Genomic DNA, 19,176 nt, shown 5'->3' on the forward strand with positions numbered 1-19,176 from the left:
AGCAGTAAGTTAACATACCATGAGTCATATTTGAACTCTAAGGCTGTTGTATCTATTAGCTGTCACAACAGCCACAGTATCTTGTGGGAACAAGGCAATAGGAAAAGAATTTTAGAGATAAGAAAAGATTTATTTTTTTTACTGTCGATGTGACTTTTGCACAAAATACTAGAAACTGAACTAGGAACAATGAAATTAAAAACAAGTTTGCAAAGGAGGAGCAGAGAAGTGGCTCAGAAGCCTTAAGGAGCGTATTACATTGTTGAAAGTTTGTGTTGGCACTCTTGAAGAAAAGATCTCCTGGGAGAATTGATACCCCATAAACTGGGGGCAGGGTGAAGTCTGCACGTTTTCTGAGCATGCCCCACTAGCTGGAATTCTTGCTGTTTGACTGCAGCTCTGTATAGTGCCAAACACAGAGGGCAGCATCCCAGGAAAGCAGCACCTTCCATTCTCCAGAGATGGTCCCCTTCCACCCACAGAGGCTCTAGCCACGCTGGCATGATCCATGGAAAGTCAGCTTGCTCCTCTTACTGAGGAGAAACTCCCCCAGGATAACAAAAAACCACTACTACAAGATAAGGACTGTGAGTGGGAAGTCATTTGTTGAGGCTGAGAGCTGCCTTGGCAGCCCTGTCCTGCTGAGGTGGCTCTGCTTCACATTCTAGATAACACTACAATTAATCACTTTTCCTTCTGAGCTGCACTTCATTTATCCCTGCATGGTAAGCTGTCATCTGTGCCCCTTCTTCATTTATAAGGAATAAAAATATGGTAAGATGGTAAATATACCATCTTCTAGGATGTCACTCCATACTTATTAATAATACATGACATGTTAGAATTATTTAAAGGAAAATCAGAAATTTAGCATAACCTTTATCATAAAATTCACTAGAAAAAAGGTCAGGATGGTTGGTGCCTGTAATGGTCAGGAATCTCTAAGTAGCAAAGAAATTTAAGACAAATTCTGCCATTTGAAGGGTTGGGAAATAACTGAAACAAAAAAATCTAGCTCAGAAAGCATGTTATTAACAACAAAGTCTCTTGTTAAAAGTAGGTTTAGAGGTACAACTGTGGGTCGAGCTAAAGATATGTGGAAGAGGAGTTACACATCTTTTTTAGTTCAGAACCACAGACCAAACTGTAGGTCATTATTACTTTGCAGTACAGGGCATTTTAAACATCTCTGACAATCCCAGGAATTCAAATTTCTAAGACTTAGCTGATGACCTGCATAAGGGCCATTGGTAGTCATTAATTCCAATTAAAATTAACCCTACTCAAACACTGGTGCAGAAAGACACGATGGCAAGAATGCCAGAAAAAAAATCCCATTTATCAAAAAACTAAATCAAAACAAAGTGACATAAAAATTACTTCCCCATTAGCATTTCATATGCCTGAGAGGTGCACATTCAAATATAACTTTCTGCATTTATATGGAAATCAAGATAGCCTCCAACAGAATGGGTTATTGCATTCTGCTTTAATATACTGACCCTTGGCTTTCTGCTGTTATGAGCTTTGTCCCAGATAAGCCTGTGGTGATGAGAATCTGCTCCCAAGACAGAAAAACAGAAAAAAAAAAAAAAAAGATCTCCAGCACTTGGGTCACACTGGTAAAAAAAAAAACTCCAGAAACTTGCAAAGAAGAGAAGGTGGCTGAGATACCTGTGTGTGAGAGGAGGGATAGGAAAGTACTCTGGGAATGCCCTGAGTGCCAAGGAGCCCTGCCAGGGGAGCCAGCAGCACAATGGCATTCCAGAATTCCCCCTGGGCAAGCAGCCACAGCTGAGCTGATCAACAGCCTCCTCTGCACAGCCACCTTTCTCCTGGGATTCAGAGCAAGAGTCCTTGCTGTGCCTGCCAAGAGAAATCTCCCTCTGATTGCTGAAAGCTCAGATGAGCTACTTCAAAAGAAAATAAGCATTTGTTGTTCCCTCTCTAGCAAAAACATATCCTGGGAGCTCAGGTTTATTACAGACTCCTGTATTTGTGCTGCAGCTCCTGGTAACACCCACGGTGAAAGGGCATTACCATAGAGAGAAGAGAAGCACGGGCAAGCAGACAGAAACCTGAGCAGCACGCTCAGGAGCACTGCAATCAAGAGCTTCCTGCTGTCAGCAGGTATCTCTTGAGTGATTTTCCTGAATTCCTGCTTGGAATTCATCAGGGTGTGATGCCTGGAGAGTAGAGTTGCTAGGAGGGCTGAGCACATGCTGGCAAGCACAGCAGAGGTGAGGAGGATGGGGAGCCCAGCCCCTGCCCAGCTCAGGGGCCACAGGCAGAGGCAGCATCAGCCACGAGGAGAGCACAAGGAGCTGATGAACCCAAATTGCCTGGAAAATCTGCTCCTTTAGCTTCACTCTAGAGCATCACAGGTAATTTCTTTAGTGAGTCTTAATGAGACTGATAAGTCTCATTCTTTTTAATTCCTTATTATTTAAGCTTCTTATTGTGATCCTGATCACTGCTATGATTTGTTAACCCACACCTTTTCCTGACCCAGCCATGAAACTGAGCCCAGGCCCATCTCATGGGGATGCCCTCTCTGAGGCACAACTGCATGCACACAGGGAACAATTCCTGTCCTCAAATGCACTTACAGGGGAGGCTTCAATGCAGGGAAGACCAGCATGTGGGAAGATGCTCAGCTTTTCACATGCAGAAGTCCTATCATCTATAGAGTTAAGTAGTTTTTGAATATCATAGCTGAATATATATTATGGAGCCCTCACTGCACAGTTACAAATAAAGGATATTCAGCACAAATCTTCAAAATTTTCCTAAATCAGTTTACAAAGGAAACAATTCTATGTGTGGCCCACAGGCAAGGATTTCCTCAGTTTAGCAATAAGTTACTGAATAATCTCTGTACTTACATTGGCTGTTCCCTCTCCCCCACCCCTATTTAAAAGCCTTTAGAAGATACCTGCCTAAGTCAGAGCAGAGTGCCAGAAGCACGCTGCTGGTGCACTGAAATTTGCTTTTATTTCTGACTGTTCAAACTGCGTCTGCAGGAAGCAGCTGGACAAAAATAACTCGAGGTGTATGAGGCATTTGGAAATGAACTGACATGTTGATTAGTAAATCCTGCAGCCTGTGCCAACTGGGGTTTGATTTTATTTTTATTTTTTTCTAATAGCTTCTACAGTATTAATGAACTAAGTAGAAACTTCTCCCATTGTTAACCTTCTCCTTGCAGCTACACAGCACCACGGAGGCAGCTGCAGTTTATGGGGTGTCCATACACAGCAGGACAGCTACAGCAGCTCCTGAAATGCTCTCACATCCAGAAGAGCTCCAGACTTCCAGCAGCAGCCACATCACCTCAGGCTCTACCCACTTTTTAGCTGTACTCACTGCTGCACCAGGGGGGTGAGAGGGCAGAAGATCTCCCTGTAAAAGCCAGCCCAGTCCTCAGTGCCTGGTGTGGAGCTGTCCTGCACCCATCACTGACTGAGGAACCTGAAGGAGTGGGGTGCAGCCTACCAAGCTACAGCTATGAAATCATAAGGATGCTTCCCAGAGTATGCTACCATTATTCAATCCACTGTTCTGCTCTATAATGTAGGAACTCACATGTGAGGGGAATTATTTTTGGTGCCACGTGTGGTGCCAAAGTGTTTAATGATTGCCTGGGTTCACCCACCCCACAGCTGTGGTTCAAGCCAGTGAAATTTAGTTTTTTGTTTGATTTTTTGGGTTTTTTTTTGGTCACCCCTATCCTGTTGGTTTTTTTTTGGTCACCCCTATCCTGTTCCTTCAGCCCTAAAAAGGCTGAGTACCAAAGGGAAATATACCTAGAAGAGTTTCTGTTATCTTTTTTTGCCTGAACAATGTAATATGATTAAACCAGTAAATTATTACAGAAGCACATACATGATTATAAAGCTGTTATGGGACAGTAAATGAAATAGCCTTTGGATCTTCTTTACAAGTTACCTGCAGCAGAATCAGCAGGGAATCAGCAATGACTGATACTTGGCCTTTGCTTGGCTTTCCAGGGCAGGTTTTGAGTGCCTGGCACTAGAGGGGTGAGTGCCTCCTTATCTAGGCTGCATTGGAGCCATATCAATTTTTAATTAGTTGATGTAAAAGCCTGGTTTCCTGTGAGGTTGTTATCTTGGCTTGAAAATGAATCAACACAAACTACATTTTAGTATAGCCTAGTGTACAAGAGCTGACAGTGTGCACTGCTGTAATTAGAGCCTTCTAGTGCTTCTCACCCTCTTGAAAGAGCAGTTCCTTTCAGGAGACATGCAATCTTCTGCACATAGCTCACATGGGCTCCAGAGTACTGTTCTTTCAAAGTCTGAAAAATAATCAGGAAATGTGGTTTTAAGCACGTGGCTGCACTACCTGGGAAATATATTAAGGGACCTGAACTCAACTTAAGCTATTAAAAGTCCTCATCATATTTATGGTGTTACTGGCCTGTGAGGAGACAGAAAACTGCACACTATGAATTTTTCTTATAATAATCTTTTGAAATTTTGGATTGTGAAGAATGCTGCTCCACAGGCACCTGGCTGCTATTTAATACAAGCACAGCCTCCTCTGCAGGCTTCTAAAGTGAATCTACACTTGGAAAAAATCTCAGGAGAGGGAGTCCTCATCTGTGATCAAAATTGTGAATGTCTGTACTGTGGGCAGCACAAACTGACAAATGCACACTTGTATATAGGAAAAACACATTAGCCAATATTTCTGCATGAGAGGCAGTCAGAGGCCTCAAATTTATAGCCAGGCATTAAATATAGAGAAGAGATTTCTTTCTCACCTGAAGCTATCTTGGACTGATTTACACCCTGCAGTATGAGCAATAGACTCTGCCTCATACTCTGTCATGTATCCCCCTCACTTATATCACTACAAAACACATGGTGCAGGTTTTGCCTGGTGGAGGGAGAAGCCATCCCACTGATTTGCTTTGAGCCTCAGCAAATCACACTTGAATTTTAGAGGAGAAAGGAATTTGATGCCTGTGCAAGATGATGCTTGTGGACATTTAGATATTTTTCCCTGCCTCCAAAGACAGAGAAGCCGCTGAATACAGCATCAGCTGCTCTGTTCAAAATGAATTCAGCATTAAGTCATGGCTGGAGAAATCCTCTGCTCACTGCTCTGGTTCTGCAGGGAGCATCCTGCACTGGGGGGGTTCATTCTCCTCCTCTGCAGATTCACAGCCCTGACCAGATCCCCTGGGCTCTACACAGGCACCAGGGAGCTGATAGCACTGGGGACCACGGGAGAGCTGGGAAGGGGACAGCAGCACCATGGCTCGCTATTTCCACCAGGAATACATTACAGAATGGGAACAGCTCAGAGCTCCTGCTTCCACCTGGCAGCAGACATGACATGGCTCCCCTGGAATTGTGTGAGCAGCATTTCCCTGGCACAGCAGCGATGAAGACATTCTGAGTGCAGCTCTGTGACACCATGCATCCCTGTTAATGTCTGCTTTCCTGCACACACAACCCACCTTCTCTGCTCCCTCTGCCAACACACCTGAAGAATTGGCTCAACCTCAGAAACGGTGACCCACTGAGAGAACAGCTGAAAGCAATTCGGGTTTCTTTGTAATTTGAATTCAGTGGGTCATTCCTCTCACAGTCAAATGATGACATTTAATTTTCATGAGATTATGCAGTGCTTGTTTGAATTGTGGGCACAGCATAGTCAAAAACCAGGAAAGAAATCAATTTAATATTTTCTTCCTCCTTTAAATGTGTTTAGAATAACACTCAGTTCATCAGCTGGGAGTTGTTCTGGTGAATTAAACAGAGAAGAATAGATCTATGTATAGAGTGGCTACCAAAATTTGATCTGTGACACCAAATGGACAGAAAGGATACCTTCAATATGGAATATACATGCCATGAAAAAAGTAAAAGTAGCAAATAATAGGGATATCCTGCTAGCATCTTGATCTTACCCAGAATATAAAATGAAATTAGTCTTCAGATGTTTGAAAGAAATGCATTTGCTTTTCCAAATGCATTCAAAATATTTTTGACATGCTTTTAAACCTGAATGTCTGTTAATACAAATGTGATGTTTCTTTCAGTTTAACAATATCAAGACACTCTCCTTGTACTTAGGCAACACTGTCTTAAGTGTGAGCTGTTGAAAATATGATAAACAAGAGTATCAAGGAGAATTACCTAGTAAATAAAGTTTATTATTTATGTTTCAGAGGTTTTCAGTGTGACAGACTGCTTTATTTCTGTGCTTTGTTTCACTTTTCTGCTTTTCTTTTCAAGTGATGAAGAGAAAAAAACAAAATAAATAAATATAATGCAGCTGCCAAAGACTTTTTTAAAAAAGAAAACTGCCAGAGCATTCTCATCTTTAAACAGACAGCATATACCACAGTAGGAAAATTCATAAATAAAAGAAACATGAGATGACATGTAAAGAAATTTGACAAATATCTTCCATCTCAAAGTGCTCTGAAACCCGATTTCTGCAAACATAGCTTTGATACCTTTGCAGTTGTAGTCTTTCCTCATAATTGTATTTGACAGAAATTCCTTTAGAAGTCAAAATGAACCTATTACTAAGCACATTTTCCTACAAGGGGGACAATAAAGCAGCTTTTACTAAACTATTCTCTTTTTTCTGCATATTTTCACTGAAGTGTCTCTCTTTCTACATTTGCACAAGTATCATAGCCTGCCTTTGCTGTGCCATTTGGTCCCTGCCTGCTGCAGAAGGGAGGATTCTGCATTTCCACTGCTGGAGCCTCTCCAGCTCTCAGTGCTCAAAGAACAAACACCAACACACCCACCCCGAGCCTGAAATGCTGCCTTGGGCATTATCCCCATAAAGTGCAGCTCACAGCCCAGGGGAATCCTTACAGGTAACTCTGAGCTTATTCTTGTTTGGGCTCCATCTCCCCTGCCTTGAAAACCTGGGCGTTGTACATTCGTTATGGTCTGGAAGAGGCTGCAGACCCATCATTAAAGATTCATTCTAGAAAAGCTTCAAAGGGAAGCAAAACTTCCCTGGCTTTTCTTTTCCCTAGCTGCACCAGCTCTCCTGATGGAATTTGAGAGAGGTTAGTTTATTCTGCTTTTGGATGCTCTGCCTACCAGTTCTTTGATTCTCTGCAACATATTTGCAGTCATAAAATGTTTGAAATCTGCCTCCAGCCAGAATCTGCCAAGGTTTCCCCAGGTGACTTTTCTTCCCCCATTTAGTTGATATATACCAAACACCACTGCAAATGCACAGAAACACACACACCAAAAAAACCCCCAAACAAACCCCACACAAAAAAATCAAAGCAAAAATCCAAACCAAAGCAACAACCACAAAAAAACCCCAACCAACCAAACCCATCCTGCATTTTTTGTCACTATAGTGTTTAAATGACAACACTCATCTTCAAAATGTGACATCAAATGGGTTTTTCCCCTTTTAAAATTAATGCTTTCCCTTATGTGCATATAAACCACAGAATATAAACATACTACAAGCTTTTCCTGGGTCTTTCTTAAAATTAGTGCTACCAAATCAAAGTTAAATTTTGTTAGCAGCCATTGAAAGTACATGCATGAACAGCAATTTTAGCATGAATTGTAAGTATGAATTGCAAATCACCCATAAACAGGAAAATTTGAAAGTGAAATAGAATGCAGTAAGATTTAATTAAGAGCAAATTAAAGCATTGCCACCACTTTTAATACAACTCCTTGCTACCACTTTCTGTAGAAAAACAACTTCACTGCCAAACTGCTGAAATAATCCAACTATTGAGAAGACACATAGAGGCAAACATTACTGTGTTTTTAACTTTTCTGTGCATGGTCTTTATTTTTTTTCCCGTTCCTCTCCTCTGTTTCCTGATTTTGCTTTCCCTGCTCTCTAAGATTCTCTCGTGCAATTTTTCCCAGCAGGAACTAAGTGCAGTCCTGGGGCTGGAGAGCTTCCCAGGAGGAGTGGTGGGGGGAGGAGGAACTTCTGCTGTGCAAACTGAAGCTGTAGATCTCCAGGAGTTTCAGCAAGCCCAGCAGTCTCTCTCTGCAGCCTGGCATGTAACCTCTACACATTCCTGAGCTGCAGTATTTCACTTACATTCCTATGGAAAAAAAACCCCACCAATCTAAGTTTTCTGGAAAGCTATCACTTCTTGGGAAAAGTAACATTTTCACTTTCAAAAGTAACATTTGGCCACTCCAAATGTTTAGAGGATTTCAGTGAGTGTCTGTACAACCCCACTGGACTAAGAGGATGCTAAAAGCACAAGTGACTGAAACCCCATCCCTGGGGCTTCAATGTGCACATGCTTTGAAAAATTCAGTCAAGTCTTTGAGGCTCTGTTTCCTGGGTGCAGGGATTCTATTTTCTGTGTGGTGAGTGGTACAAGTCTGATTAAAAAATTCATTAGCACCACAGCAATTTCTAATTAACTACTGAAAGATAAACTTTGAACAGGAAATAATTCAGACAAGTAACCTAAAGTCCATCCTGGTTTTCAGAAGCGTTCAGTCTCTTCTTTGATTTGATGACTAACTGGAAAGGTAAGATTATTCTTCAGCAGTGTGACTAAGTGATTTCCTACTGAATGAAGCAGAAGAGGCACTCATTCATATCCATTCTAGTTATGGTCCTGAGAGCAAGAGCAGTTCCTCCCCAGCTTGCCATCTCCATAGGAAAGTACATAGAGCATCCATATGGTAATCTCTCCAGTGTGCAACATCACTGGTGAACCATTAAAAAGCTAAGAAAACACACAAATTGAGTCTTTTTATTGTTATTTTCAGTTTCCCCAAAAGCTACTGTAGTGAACAGAACTTAATACCACTATGTCTTTTTTTAAAGTGTGCTACATGTTAGAGATCCCAAGAAACAAACATTTCTTCCTTGGACCTTCATTTTGCCACACTGTTAATTATGCAAATCTATGGAAGAGGCTGCTCAGGCTTCTGTTCAGTCAATAACTGCATTTAAACATTTAAAATGTCTAATAAAACAATCACCTTGAACTGCTGAAGTGCAGTAGCCAGGTTAAAAATTAATTAAAAATACTTTTTTTCCCTAACAAACTCCCACAGAGGACATTTGAAATCTGAATTCCAAGAACATTAATTTGGGATAATTTTTGCTGGTTATCCATGGAAATATCCTTTCAAAACACACATGTAATGTCATTGTGGTTTAGCGCATCTGTTCTTTGCGGTCCAAAAACCCCAAAATTATTTAAATTATCCTGCTGAAAGCCCAGGTGCTGTGCAGCTCACACCACTGCCTGGAGTTCACATGCAGCTTCACCAGATGACAAAAACTGCAGAGCCTGGGGCACGTCAGGCACCACCAGTGTCTGCCTGGGCAGGGGCAGCACCAGCAGTGCTGGCCCAAAACAGCTCCCTCCCAGCTGCCAGCAGGCTGGAGAGTTGCTGCATTCCCTTTGCTCTCTAAATAAAACAGAGCTACATGCTTGATTAGCACACACTGTGGGGATCTTTCTCAAGGCAAGCGGCCTCCATTTGATCTGACAGATTTCTGCTCGAGTCTCGGCCTGTCAGGAGCCTCAAAACTTATGTTTGGGCACACTGGCTTCTGTATCCCTGCCTTTGCAAATGCTTCCCTTGGGCTTTGTGGAATTTGCCTTAGAAGACATTGCTCCAGCCAGTTTCTCTTCAAACAATTACACATCACCTTTAAGAGCTCACAGGCAAGCTGGAATCACTGAAAAACTCCAGCAGAGTGCCCCTGAGAAATAAGTGAGGGTGGGCAGAAGGAAGAGGTCTGGGCTAACCAATAAGCCTCTTTTCTTAAAGGATACCAGAAGGCAGAGACTATTTGTGGGTACACAGAAGGAAATGAAGGAATTTCTGCTCTTAAATTCATTTATTCAAATCATTTGGTTCAAGTTTTACAAGTGTGTGAAGGTACTAACAATAAACATGGGTTTGTCAAACCCCAAACTTGTAGCAGTCCAATTTCCACCCTGAACAGGAGAAGAGGCCTTGCAGGTAGGAAAGTCCCAGCAGAGTACATACTTTGATTATAATAAAGATTTTTGATACTCTGTCTGACAGAACATGGACTAAATGAAACCACTGCAAAATGAGGGCTGAATGGTAAAACAGTACTTGGCAGGTATCAAGTTTTCATTTTTGTAACTGGGGGAGACACTGGCTGAAGAATTCCTTGATGGAAGGGAGTGGTTAGGAGGGCAAGGTAGGTTCAGAAAAGAACAAATGAGGAGAAAGATTTGTAACAGCCTTCAAATACTCACAGACATACAAAGTGGAAAATTGAAAACTTCTCTGCATGTTAAAGGAGAAGAAACCAAATTAAGTCTTGCAGCAAAAGCATTAAAGAGTTATAACATGAAGCGAGTAGAAGAGGGTGTCCCGGGAAATTGTGCAAGCTTTGAAAAGTTAGACAAGCACCCATCCCAATTTTACTTTGGCTTTTACCCATCCTGATTTTACTTTGGCTTCCTGTTGCTCCTTTTCAGCCCTGTTTCCTAAAGCTGCAGCATAGACTTCTTTCCTTGACCATAGAAAGGGTGACTATTTAACAGCTGTTTATACTTCTAGGGTGCAAGTACTTAATATGGGTGATGCTAAAAGTGACCAAAACCAGATCATCTCAGCATCGTGTCAATCCTTAACTAAACAACTTTAATTTGGCAGAATGATGTTTACATGTCTTTGGGACTCCTCTTCCACATGCACATACAATTTATTTTTATTACAGTCAACAGTAGAGTTGCTTTCAAAGGTTCTGTGATTTTAGCATCTACAAAAAACAGCCCTATTAAAAATGCAGTATCTCTTTCTACAGCAACCTGTAGATGTAAATACTCTTATTCTTTAAGCCGGTTGACAAGAGAGCACATGCATGAACTTTCTGAAATTCTGCCATGTTTGTGGGACGTTAATAAATGGCTACTCTATTAACAGGCTGAGACACATCATTTGTGTCTGATACAGCAATTGTTTATGATTCTCACTTCAGCTATTTGTGCTGGTGCTTAAACTCACTGGGCTGCTGTTGTGTAGAACATGCTAGGGAACAGCATATCCCTCTCCATCTGCTTGTTTGGACCACAAAATTAGATCACCTGAAACAGCAGAAATAAAGAAATCTAGAAGGAAGCATATTAGGACAATATGAGTAAAGCAGAAGCAGAGAACTTCAGCAATTCTCATTATATCAACAAGTGAGTTCTTTAGGTATGAACATCACAGCATAACCACTCTCTCCCTTTGCTCAAAAATCTGTTTGCTGTACCTCTCATCTGGCTGAGCTGCCCTGTACTTGTCGTTCTCAATCTTGCCCACAGCCACTAATTTGGTGACTGCACTGCCGCAGCAATAATTGAAACAGGACTAGGAGCTACCTTGCTCTATGGGAAACTCCCTCCACATCACTCTTTAGCAGACCCTGGTTCCCATGCACAAGGTCCAGGGCAACCCCTGGGTCCAGCTTCTGGCTGAGCAGAGGCCAGTGTGGCTGGAGGCAGAGCTGGGAGCTGCTCTCAGGGCTCACACGAGGTTATTTACTGCTGACAAAGCAGCAGGACCCATCAGATGCACTTTGCTGCTGCTTTTGCCACTCCTGCAGTCTGCTGCCACAGTTATTTGCTACATTGAGGAGGTTTGATTGTCCTGCTGCATGGGAACAGAAGCCTGGACTGCTCATTTCAGGCCACAGAGGCAGCCTGGGTCCCAGCACAGCCACTGGGGTCTGCCAGGCCTGGCTGCCATCCCCACGCTGCTCCTCTCTCCTCTCTCCAGAAAGTCACAGGTGCTGCTGCTGCAGCAACTGCCAAGCACACAGACACTCCAAATCACTCTCTCAAAACAATGCTGCCACCACAAAAAGCCTGTTAATGATACCAAATGCTCTTTCTAAGCCACATGGATAGCAACACCCCAGTGGAAGGAGGGCTATCTCTTAAAGCCCACCTGCAGGTGTATATATACACCTGAAACAAAGGTATATGCAAGAGAGACAGGCCATCAGCAACAAGGAGTAACAGACATGAAATTCCAGGATGTCTTTTGAAACAGCAGCCCCAGCAGGAGCATTCCTTTGATGCTAAAGCATATCAGCCCCAAGAATAAAATGGAGACTTGATTCAGTCTGTCCTACACATGCAAGCAATAACAAGCCTGATGCAAAGGGAGCTCTGCTGCAGCAGCTTCTGTGACAGCAGGGCCAGGACAGGAGCCAGGCACACAGGGACATGCTCAGCCCCAGAGAGTGCTGGCAGCATTGCTGTGACACTGCCAGACAGCACAGCTCTCTGTGCACCAGACAGGGACCTGAGCTGGTGCAGGAAGCCTGATGAAATCCCCTCTGCTAGCTTCAGCTCCAAAATATCATCTCCATGTTCCCTGTGATGGCAGAGAATGCTGCTTTGATTTGGAGGAGCTCTTCTCAGTGCAAAATATTTTAACAGCTGGCAAGCCCCTTGTGTGAACCTGAAGAAGCCAACACTCTGGGAAACATCCCACTAATAATGACAGTAATATTCAGGACCTCAGCAAGCAATACATATGGCACCAAAGGGCCAGAAAAGCCCTGGAAGATTTGGTGCTGGAAAGATGCCATCACAGCTGGGAAAATGCCTTTCACAGAAAGATGATCAGGATTGACACAAGTGTTCCTGCCCCACAAAGGAAGGAGATTATGGCTGCTAAATCAGTACATGTTTTGGTCTCAGGTGGTCTCCCACATCTTTCAAAACATCAAGAACCTTATTTTCAATACGAGAAATAAAGTAGGGGAGCCATTTCTTGTCCTCCTTTCCAAGAACCCTTCTAACCCCTTTATCTTTTCTTTTCCCACATTCACTAAACTCTCCTTTCCACATCACTTTCGGTCCTGTTATTAAACTGAGTTTGTAAGAAAAACATAAATAAAAGACTTTCTTTAGTTTCAAAGTAAAGTTGCTCCATACATTCTGAAACTAAATTGAAATTCTGTGTCCCTCCACAGTATTTTGTGTACAGCTGAGGGCCCTCCTTGTTATTTGTGGTTGCTGCTTCTTTGGGACTGCTGGGGCTGGGAATGATTGCCTTTCCCACAGTGGTTATTGCAAAATGACAAAAAATATCCTTGGCTTCCTTTCCCCTGTCTCCATCTGAATACAGATGAGGTGTATCACCAGTTTTTTTCAAAAATCACCACACTTGGATTACAAATCTTCATGTCTCTCTCACATTCAGCTGAGAGCTGCTCAATTTTCCCCCATGTGCAGGTAAGTATTTTAGGAAAATGTTTATTTCAATTTTGCTGTAATAATGTCAGGCCAACTGTTAACCCTCATCAAAAATCCAAGGGAAAACCTGAATTATTTGAGTAATTAAATTCCTTCAAGACTGATAAAATTGCTAGTACCTGTGTCTTTGATCAAGCTCTCAATTCTTTGCTAGCATCGTGAAGTTAAAAATAAGACTTTTTTTTTTTTTTTTTTTTTTTGTGGGGGGAGTTAAAAAAAGGAAGAAAATAATCTGAAAACTAGAGCAAGAGGACTGCTCGCCTAACCAGGCATAATCTATCTTCAGTTTGACAGAAAGCACCCCCACCCAAAGTCTGGCTGGCTGGATTCATCATCTCTACAGGTAACTTCCTATATAGTTTCTTATTATAGTTATTTTAGTTGCTTTTCAGACTCATTTTTATGCTCCTGAAGCCTTCTTAAGACTTCACTGCTTGTATCTTAAATGGCTGATTCTAGACTACTTAACAGAAAAATTCCATTTTTTTCCCCTTTACCCATCACAAATACCCCAGGGGTATGCTACACATGAATAATGTTTCTTCTTATATTCTTATTCCAGACAGAGAAGTTTATACATTAACTTCCAAACTGACTCTCATTTTGGTAATCTTGCCCAATATTGCCTTTTTTTTTCTTCTGAGCACAATCAACCACCTGTCCCCTCCACCATGGAGGGATTTTGCTTTGTCTAGATGCTTTGGGATTTTGCATTGTCTAGATGCATTTTTATTTTCCTTCAGAAACCTCCAATCCTCTCTTTTAGATTTTATTTTTAAAACTGTGTTTAAATTGTTTCTTAGGTTTTATAATCATGGATAAACTAATCACCACCTATCAGACTTCTGCACTCTCTGCTTTTATCAACAAGTTTCATGCAAATACTTATGCATTTGTAATACAAAATAGCAATTATTTTGAATTACACAGTAAGTACAATCTAAGGAAAAATCCACATACCCTTACAGGAAAATACAGCAAAAGCACCAGGGCAGATCATGCAGAGGTGGTGTCAGGGACCTCTGACACCTTTCTTAATGAGCAGCCCCAGCATTAGTAGAAAGACCACATCCAGCTCTTGCTAATCAGCTGCTAAAGTAATGATGGCTTCAATCACCCTGATGAAGTTGATGACAATGATTAAGCTGGCTACTTAAAATGTCTTCTTGATTAAAGTGATATTTAATCCATAAATCATGAATTTCATTCCTGTTTGGCTTCATGATGCATCTTTCATGAAACTCAGGTGAGAAGTTTTCCTCTCTGGTGACAAACCCCTTTGAGTTCTCCCCATTTAATTTCACAGAACTGGATTGCAGGAGGATTTGCCCACATCAGAAATCAGGTGTTAGACAATCAGCAAGTATTCAGCTAAAACCTCTTCTTGCCCACAACAGCAGCCCAACATTTTATCCTTCTAAACAAAAGAAAGAGAAATTCAGCCTTGGGCATTGTGAATTTTGTACCCCAGGCAGCCTCAGACTTCAAACAGACAGTAAATCATAACCTTATTTTTCCACCATCTTCAACTAGATAAAATGAAGTACTTCTAGTACACAAAAGAAATCTAACAAATGCTAACAGAGAACACTTGCTTCCTCTTCTCAAACACGCACGTGATTACCTCAGTGATAATCTAGGGGGGAAAAGGAATACTGTTTTGTTAGAGTATCCACAGCTTTCACTCTGATAGTGCTGATTGAAATTCTCTCTGTGCACTGTTATTCCTTCCCAGTATTTCTAAGACATTAGCAAAAGCAGTATATTTCATCAGAAGAGTGCTAAACTGAAAGGTTTCAAGTAAAATTGAGGTTGTAATTATTTCAGGTCACTGTGGCCATATAAGAACAGTAACTTACTGAGGAAAGGAATTAATAGCCTGGCACAGTAATATAATTAGCCATATCTTTCTAAGAAAGGTTAATCCATTTAATTCATGGAGAGAAAAAGCTCTATGCTAGAGAATTTAAACTACATTGGCTTAATTAACTAGGTAAGAGTAAAAAGTTCATTTGATGTGAAACCAAAAGTTATGTATCTATACCTTGCTACATTTACAGTAAAAATTATCACCAATAAATTTAGAAACACTGTTCAATTCAAATTAAGAAATCTTCCAGAGCAAGGCATACCCTGCAGAGTTTGGGTCAAGAAGCTGTTCCAGCCAATGGTAAAACACAGACTGTTAAGCAATCAAAAAGCACCAGATTTCCTGAAGACTTGGCCAAACCCACATCTATCGTTTTATTTTAAAGAAAGAAAACCCTGAATGGCTGTCATAGCTGTATTCCTGGTATAAATCCCAACCTAGAATAGCAGCTCTATTTTTAGAAAAGCAGCAGCAACCTATCAAGCATGACATAGAAAAAGAACTAGAGCATGAGATGCCATAGGAGAACCCCTGAGAAGGGCAAGTGGCAACTTCATGTAGGGCACCAAAGAGAAAGCAGGGGACTTGCTGCAGCTGTAGGTTTGTGAGCTCTTGGGGAAAGCCATATTTTCTGTATTCCCATCAGTCCAGGTCCATTGCACTGGAACATGGTCTGAAATAAGGGAGATAATGGGAAGAGACTGTAACCAGAGAGAGCTGCAGAGTGCAGCATGGCAGGCACGTGTATGCCTGCAGTACCCAGTCTGATGGCAGAATCAGCACCACCCCAGGCTACAGGAGCTAGTTTTAAGTTAGTTCCTAAAATTCAGTCCCTCCAGCCCTCTCTGGCTTGACTTCAGGAGAAAAACCACCAAGTCAAATAACTAACCAGTTCTCTCAAACTAAACAGCCTTTTTTTTCCCCCTCCTCTAGTTTCTTTTATTCTTGAAAAATAAATCAGCTCTGCCAAAAACCATCATCTTTCCATTGGATTATTCACTCTACTTTGACCATCATTCCTAGTCCAATCCACCTGTCAGTCTGAAGAGTTAGGAGGTACAGCTGTGGGCCGGGAACACCCAGGCACCACTACTCACAGCCTCCACCTGCAAATAATCCCTCTCTGGTTTTGCTCTCAGGTGATTATGCTGAGTAATTTATATTTGGAGCCACCTGTTTTTCTGGTTGATAATCATCAAGAAGTCTTATTCTCAGAATAGATTCCCCCACATGGTTCTGCAACCAGCTCCCCTTTACTCACCTGGAACTCTCCACCTGGCTTATACTCATCTGAATATGCAGCAGGTCCACAGATTTTTTTCCTCCAGGACCTTGGCAGCTATCCCAAAAGATGTCTTCATCTTCAGTGAAACCCACCCTTTCCCCAGGCCTTGCCTTCCTTCAATTCCTCTGCTGCCCACTGCCAGAGCCTCCCAAAACATCAGCCTCCTCTTTGCATCTCAGCAAATCTGATTGTAACAATGCTTGTAAATAACAAAGATACAGCCACAAAGAGGGCAAATCCAGGATTTTGTGAGTGATTGCTCTTTTGCTGCCTGCCCAACTCTAACTTCATCTCTCACTGTACAGAAGGAGAAAAAGTAAAGAGAAACAAGCTCTTTGACTTAAGGTTAAAAACATCCAGAGCCTCTAAACATAAGTGCACTATTTTAAGCAGTATTAAATTGGTAGAAAACACTTTTTGGAGGTAACAGCGCTACACCTGAGACAAATTAGTTTCACCATCATCTTTGCTTCAGCTGTGCTGGAGCAGAAACATTTTGCAAGCAAGTAAGCACTTCACTATGACCTCCTTGTGCAAGTCCTGGCAAAAAAGATACTTACAGCAAAACTTACTCTTATTTTGCACAGTAGCAATGACATTCCTATAAGCATTTAGCTGGTAAGAAACAGCAGACATTCCCATTAAGTTAAGTAGACATAACTTGAACTGTAGCTTGAGATGTACATGTAGGCATTTTAACAGCTTGCTGTGTATATGTGAAGAGTATGAATTAAAAATATTTAAGTGATTTGAGGAAAGTTTTTGCTCTGTAGATGACTGCCAAAGCAAGGTGGTTCTAGTTTTTAGGATACAGATAATCCTAAGGCATTCCTGATGTTGTGTCATACCTGCTGCAGCCTTGCTTCAGAAAGAACTCCCAGTTAGTGTGCCTTTGGCAAAGGGCATACCAAAAGAACATGAAATTTTAAATAAGTATCAAATGTGACTCTTAACAGGAGTTTTAGGAGGTTCTCTCATCATTCTTATTTGTTATATTTGAAGCTGAACCCTGGAAAGTTCCCAGAGTTCCCTGTATGTAGGATGTTTTCTGGGATGGTTGGACAGTAGGCAGTGCCTATCATAGCACAAACCATGCTCTAAACAAGCTTCATATTTTTGCAATCTGGAAAGGAGGAAATAAAAATTTTACTCTCCTGTAAAGGAGTAAAAGGAGATTTACTCTTACCAAGCATGCAGATTTTCAAAACAATCAACCATAGCTCTAAATGGCATAAATACCTTAATCCCTGCTCAGTCTAATAAGCTAAGCTACTACACCATGAAATAAATAAAATACCTACTCCAGGAAATATTCAGCACAACCCAAAGGGAGAAAAACAAACAAACCCAAATGCCTTTAAAAAATCACATTTAGGAAAAAAAGCCTCCTACCACAACCATACCTCCAGAGCTGCCTCCTCCCAGCAAGACAGGACCCTTCTGGTGCAGGCACACCAGGAGAAGAAACCTCAAAGGTGGGGAGACAAAGGGTCCTCAGTGCTCTCAGCTGTGACTGCAAACCAGGTGAACAGCTCACCCCCACACAGGTGTGGGTGGGAGCCTCATCTGGGGCAGCATTACAAACCACCCAAACCTACCCAGAGCCCCAAGCAAAACGGAATCCTCCTTCTTAACCCAGGGGACTTCAGCATCAAACTCACCCAAGTACCAGTGTCCCAAGGGTAATGAGGTGCCTGGAAGGGCAGGTTTGAAAGTACAACTCCTTTTTTTGCTGTTTTGCAACACCAGTGTGTTCAAAAGCACTTGGACTCACACTGCTCAAGGAAGGCAGATTGCAAGCAAAAATCATGCATAAGCAGAAGCCAAGTGTCAGATGCAGAGAGCTATTCTGAACCACCCAGAAAAAAGAAAAGGAAAAGCCAACAGAAAAAAGGCCAAGTGCAGCAGGAACTTGAGGATCTGCAAGACAGCATCCAGGAATAATGAGGGAGCTGGAGTGGAGCTGGGGAGCACCCACAGCCCTGCTCCCTCCTTCCCTTACCTGGGTTCAGGGTGCCCAGCACACCGTGGGCAGAGCTGATGGTGTCAGGCACCCACAAAAACTCAGGACATTGCCAAGGGGTCCCTGGCATCACCAGAGACACATTTTGGAATCACTTGAGCAGAAAGCCCCCTTAGGGTTTGGATGATGAATAAGCTCACCATGGTTGTGAGTGGTTCAGCACACACTTGTGGGGACGTGCTGGAAAGCATGACCCTGGGCACAAGGGGAAGGGAGGGACGTCCCTGCAAAGTGGCACGTGGGGCAGTGAGCAGGGGTGGGCACTGCACCTGCTGTGGCAGCCCCTGGCTGGTGCTGGGTGTGTGACACTGAAATTCTGCCCCATCCCCTTGGCTGCTGCTGAGACACCCTCACTGTGTTCAGGTAAGGAGCCGTTTTGCAAAGAACCTGTGCTTTTTTTTTTGGCTCCAGAATGAAATATGTTGCCATCTCTGCCTCTCTTCTGGGTTGATCCTCCTGGCAAATGCATTAATTTGGCTAGTTCAGCCTTTCTACCTGGTTCACTTAGCCCAAAGCTGACAGGGCTGCAGGCAAGGACTGACTTGAGCAGCAGAAGGCTTGGGTTTTCCAGGTGGGTGCCTCTCTGTGTGCTGAGATGTCAGAGATCCCTGTATCTTGTTGTCTCCAACTCCCACCCCCACTGATCCTCCCACCTGTGAGGCTGCTGAGAAGAGAGCTGGCATCTTCAGATGGGTCTGTCTCAACTCTCTGTGGCTCTGAGAACAAATGAAACCTCTGCTTTGAGT

At 42.4% G+C, this 19,176-nt stretch overlaps 1 long non-coding RNA gene across 5 annotated transcripts in view; it reads right to left on the reverse strand.

Annotated features, from left to right (window-relative positions):
- LOC135306401 (uncharacterized) overlaps positions 1-18,193 on the reverse strand; it is a 58,242-nt gene extending 40,049 nt beyond the window's left edge. Inside the window, exons 1-4 of one of the 5 annotated variants that reach the window (XR_010367214.1) lie at positions 17,811-18,154; positions 4,233-4,318; positions 3,886-3,948; positions 3,266-3,402 (exon numbers count right to left, since the gene is read on the reverse strand). This is a non-coding gene — a long non-coding RNA (uncharacterized LOC135306401). Of the gene's footprint in view, positions 1-3,265; positions 3,403-3,885; positions 3,949-4,232; positions 4,319-17,810 lie in introns of those variants that run through there. The other 4 variants (XR_010367217.1, XR_010367215.1, XR_010367216.1 and 1 more) reach the window with 4 other exon arrangements.
- Between the last annotated feature and the right edge of the window lie 983 nt (positions 18,194-19,176).

Source organism: Passer domesticus, chromosome 8 (genome assembly GCF_036417665.1).
Source record: "Passer domesticus isolate bPasDom1 chromosome 8, bPasDom1.hap1, whole genome shotgun sequence".
Classification (NCBI taxonomy): Eukaryota; Metazoa; Chordata; class Aves; order Passeriformes; family Passeridae; genus Passer; species Passer domesticus.